Source organism: Indicator indicator, chromosome 2 (assembly GCF_027791375.1).
Source record: "Indicator indicator isolate 239-I01 chromosome 2, UM_Iind_1.1, whole genome shotgun sequence".
Classification (NCBI taxonomy): Eukaryota; Metazoa; Chordata; class Aves; order Piciformes; family Indicatoridae; genus Indicator; species Indicator indicator.
In genome coordinates this window covers 17,447,029-17,452,445 of record NC_072011.1, presented here as the reverse complement: position 1 = coordinate 17,452,445, position 5,417 = coordinate 17,447,029, and positions in this window count along the sequence as shown.

Here is a 5,417-nt window from a genome sequence, read left to right as displayed (position 1 = left end):
CCACACAGCCATGTACACAACAACTCCTTTGTGGGATTGGAAGAAGAAACTGGGAGCAAAATGTGAAACTCCACAGGCTGAGATAAGGGAAGTTTAACAGAACAGTACAAAGAAACATCAGGAATAATAATAATAATAATTTTTAAAATGAAGTAAAATATAAAGGGAGCAATACAAACAGCTCACCTGACACTTGCCACACACAAAAAAATATTAAATTTAATTATTTTTTTTTTAAATTTAGAAGACCACACCAGACACGCACCACACCTACCCCTGCCAACCTTCCACTTACATGCTAGCAGGTGTGGGGTTGTATGGTATGGAATGTCCCACTGGCTGGTTCAGCTGCCTATCCTGGGTGTGGCCCCTCAAAACTCCTTGTGAAGAAAATTAACCCTATCCTAGCCAAACCCAGGACAAGTGTATAAAAAGATTTATTAAAATCTTGCCTTCCTGTGGATGTAGTCCCAGTGTTTATGTGCAGAACCACGTCATTGTGAACACTTCTGTATTTACCAATAAGCATAATTCAGTCACAGCAGTGAAGAATCAGCCTTATAGTTTCAAAGTGAATACTTTCACTTCTATTTTTCAAAACTTCCCTGAAATCATTGGCAGTGTGACAACATGGGACTGGGGCATGGAGGATGAAGGAGGTTATGAGATGCAAACTCCTGTTGTTCAGGAACTAGGTTCCAATCATAAAGTTCTTGTTTCTTGCAAGTAGGGCAGATGCCTGTGTAAAGCCCCATTTAAGTTAATGGGATTCTGTATCGGTCGATGAACCTGCAATTGTACATCAATATCATAGGATCAGAGTCTGACATTTCTCCTGGAGAAAGGGAGTCAAGTCTCTCTGTAATGCTAACACTTTCTAGTCACTGTTATCTAAGCTTGATTTGATCAAACTAGTGGGAAAAGACACTTAAGGCTATTACACCTCCTCAGCTACCCAAGCTCAATGACCTGTGCTTACTTGCACTCATGCAAATATCATCAAGCTGAGCTTTACTATTTACAGAATTATTATTTACAGAAATAATTACAAAGAGCAAGAAAATTATTTTTATTTAAAAGTGTCAATTTAAGAAAGCTTTTAAAAATACTGCTTATAGGAAAGAGCAAATGCATAGCATGTTAGAATTACTGATTAGTTTAAAACATCGGGCACAATAATCCATTATTTTAATTAGTTTTCCAAATTGCTGCCAAAAACAATAGAGGGATGCTGTCTGTGGAGAGGCAAATGCTTCCTTGTAATTGTTTTGGATTTTGCTCTAGCCTTTAATGAATTTATTCTTGTAATGATGAGAACATTATTTTTATTCCTGCACTTACGTAGGGAAGTTCACATGAAAGAACGAGGCATCTGGGAACTCAGCAGAGTTTTGCTTTGACAAATGGCCTCATTGACCACTTTGACAAACACTGACTGTACTGACAAATGACCAAACCCCAGATGTTCTTGTTTCAAACAGCTCTCGTTTAAGCCATCACCATCTACCAATTGCCTGTTGCTGCCCCTTTCCTATGGCTCTGCTGGAGAGCTGTTTGTGTGAGCTCTTCCTCAGGTGTTTCAAATGAAAAATAAGCAAGGAAAACTCACACCACGTATTCCAATGAGTTACACTGGACTGGATGATTTTGCCTGAATCAAATGACACAAGCTCTCATACAAACTGGTGTGCCAGCAGCTGAATGGCAATGGTTCTCCCAGATTAGGCAGCTGACATACACTGCCAACTTGGTGACCATGGTGTATCATGAGAGGGAAATTCACTCCCACCTGTTTGATCTACTGACCTTCCCCTGTCTTCCCTGGTAACATTTAAATACCATTCACACTGCCTGCTTCCCTGAGGCAGACATTCCCAAAACTGGAGGCCATGTACCCATCTTTCAAAGCAGTAATAATTTGGTTAGTCCTCTTTATTTCCAGTGAATGTATTCTATGTGAAGGCAAAGCTGTATTAAATACTGTCCTAAGGATTCCTTGAAGCCTTTGCTACTGGGAGAGCAGTGTAACAGTAGGTTACCTCATGCCTTCCCACAAAGCGTGTGTGTGTACAATGTATAAGCTGCAGCTGTATTTCATCAGGAGAGTAGGCAGGATTTTTTTCTGAAGGTGCCACAGGCACCCAGGTAACTTGAGAGAGAAAGGAAGCCCATGTGAGAAAAGTTTCCCCATCACCTGTGGAAAGAGAAAGGTGAATCATGAAAGGAGAACTGGGTCAGCTGAGGTGGGAAGTGGAAGAAGCAGGGAGTGTGCACTAGTGTTTTGATCTGAGAAGGGAGATCATTCCAATTCCTAAAACACATCTTCTATATGTCACCACATTACATGCATTTATGGAGCACCATACAGCACTTGCATTTCCTCTAATTATAGAACCTTTGATCCAGCAAGCAGACTTACCCAATACATGGGGTTAACAGAAGAGGAAAGAGAATATGCTACCATGCAAGATCATGCCCTCCAGCAGCCATACACCCTTTCCTCTTCTGTGACTGGACACACCAGGTGTACCTCCCTTACAAAAAAATAGTGCCTTCACGTGTTTGAATTATGTGAGAAGGACAGAACATGTAAATATGAATGGCAGAGGGAGGTCAGTCCCTGAGATTCCCTTTTTATAAAAACATGGGCTTCATTTTGAAAACGTCTATGGGCAAGAAGTGCTTTACTCTGAAAATGAATAGATTCTTAAATTGACTTGTGCTTTGCAAAATTATAGTGTATCTAACATTGGTCTTAATGCAAATTCACTGAAATCTTCCCTAAGTTTCCCAGTGGCTGCTTTGTGATAAAGCAAATGGTACAGAGAAGAGTCTTTGATATTCGTTTATGCATTCACATAAACACCAAATGAAAGTCAGCTATTCCATGGATTTTCTCGGTTTAAATACAGTGTTGCAATTTTAGGGTTTGGGATAATTTTCTCTTTAATGTCTTCGCAAAAATTATGACTTTTCATTGGTAAGTAGTTCCCTCATATTAAAGAAAATGTTAGTTTGGATATAAGTGTTACCCTGCAGGTTTCAGAAAGGCCTTTGAGTAGACTTGGGATACTGGGGAAGGGACACAGCTAATATGGCTAGGGAGAAATGAGTAGGAAAACAGTTTGTGCAGGAGAGAGAAATCTGTTCAGTGTTGGTGCTGTTGTTTTTGCCTTGTGTTACATCTCTGGAGCTCTGCCTGTTTCCCATGCTGTTTAATGCAAGGTCAATGATTTATTAAGGCAGTGTGCCTATGATTTTCCTGCTAAGTCCTGAGCTTCTTACCTCAGTTCTGCTCTCTGAACTCTGTTCTACTTCAGCCTCCTGCCTACCCTGTTTATCCAGATCATGTTTTAATGGCTGTAGGTGATTCCTGCCCTTCACAGATGGCATGGAGGCAATGAAATTATTCTTTCCTATTCTTGCTTATTCATGACTTTGCTCAGGCCTTGTGACAGTGCTTCGGAATGAACAATAATAGTACAGATCATTACAAGCCTTGAAAACAAAGCATGTCAGAAATTAAATCAATGCAAAGAACCTTACTGTGGGAATAACCCTCTTTGCCTCAAAGCAATTTTCAGCCTTTCTTTGTATTTATTGATTTTTTTCCTTCCACTGCTACTCTGCTATGTCATAATGTCCTGTTATTCTTGTACTGTATTTTGATGGAATATTAGGACAATATTCTGGAAGTTTGAATACAAATATTTAGGTGTGGTGCCAAGAGTAGAGCTTATTCCTGAGACTCTTTATTGCAACGTGTTGCAGACTGCACAGCATGAAAATAAATCTCGTTTTGCTTCTTTCAAACTGTGCCAGTATTAGAGGATTGCAATACTGCAATTACTTCAGGGCAGTGTGAATTTCTCACATATTCTAGGTCCTTCAGGATCAAGGGGCAAGGATCTTTGTCTTGTTACTGGATAGTAAAATACCATGCGCCACATTCACAGAATACATCCAATTGGAAGAAACTTCAAAGATCATCCAGTCCAACCCTCGACCCCACACTGAAGGGTCAACACTGAGCCATGTCCCTAAGCAGCAGGTCCACACACTGCTTAAACACCTCCAGGAATGATGATTCCACCACTGTACAGGGAAGACCATTCTAATATTTGACAACACTTTCTGTGAAGAAATAATTCCCAACATTCAGCCAGAAGAGGCTGGCCTACTGCTTACTCCAGCCTCCCTTCAGGTAACTGTAGAGAGTGATGAGGTCTCCCCTCAGCCTCCTCTTCTCCAGACTGAACAACCCCAGCTCCTTCAGATGCTCCTCACAGATCCTGTGTTCCAGGCCCTTCACAAGCCTCATTACTCTTCTCTAGACATGCCTCAGCACCTAAATGTCCTTCTTGTAGTGAGGGCCCCAGAACTGAACACGATATTTGAGGTGTGGCCTCACCAGTGCTGACTAGAGGGGGATGATCACTTCCCTATTCCTGCTGATCACGAAGTTTCTAATACAAGCCAGGATGCTGACTCATATTTAGTCGTCTTTTGGGAAGGTGTAAATAACAGAAGCCAAAACCTACACGATTTTTTCTCACACAGACTAGGACTGATCTGTACTATAGTGGTGTGTTTTCTTTGGTCTCCTTATGGTGACAGAACTACTCATCTTTTTGGTTCAATATTCTTAATAATATGCAAAGAGACATTTGGAAACATAAGTGTGTTTCTAAGCATACATAGCGTATCATTACTCTGAAACTGATTTCACAGAGCATCCATAATGTGTGGTATCACAAATGCTCCACTGAGACAGAGTGTTAGAAGAGAAAGAAGGGTTTGTATTGACATTAATTTGAGGAGAAATGGGAGTCACAGGAACAGAAGAGTAATAAAAAAACAAAAGGATGATCTTAGAGACTGCAAACAGCTAAGTCTTGTAAAAGGCTAGAGGGAGAATACAGTCCTTTCTCATGTGAAAGAATAATCTGAAAGCATCCTTTAGACCTTTAGAGGCTATCAAATGCACAGACCATAGTCATCAGGAAACTTGAATTTTCTGGTTAGTGTTACACACATTTGCTAATTTTCATTTGAAGAACCTCCAGAAAGCTCTGTCCTGTCTGTCCTAAAGCATTAAGAAAGGGAGGGACATGTCACTTCCAAACGGTTCCTGATTCAGTATCCCTTTAGCACAAGAAACTCAAATACTGTTTGTAGGGGTGTATGGTTCCTGTTCCTTCATTTGCACTCAGTTCAGGTCTCAAATCTATTAACACAGCTCCAGGAAATCTTGAATTTCAAACGTCTGACTGCATTGAGCTTTGCACTTGACTAATCAAGTCAAACATTGTCTGGTAATCAGATTTACAGGTGTGAAACTGTCAGCATGTGGGGATAGGCCACATAAACATGCAAAGAGATTCTGATAGCTGCCCAGCAGTATCTGAAATTACAAC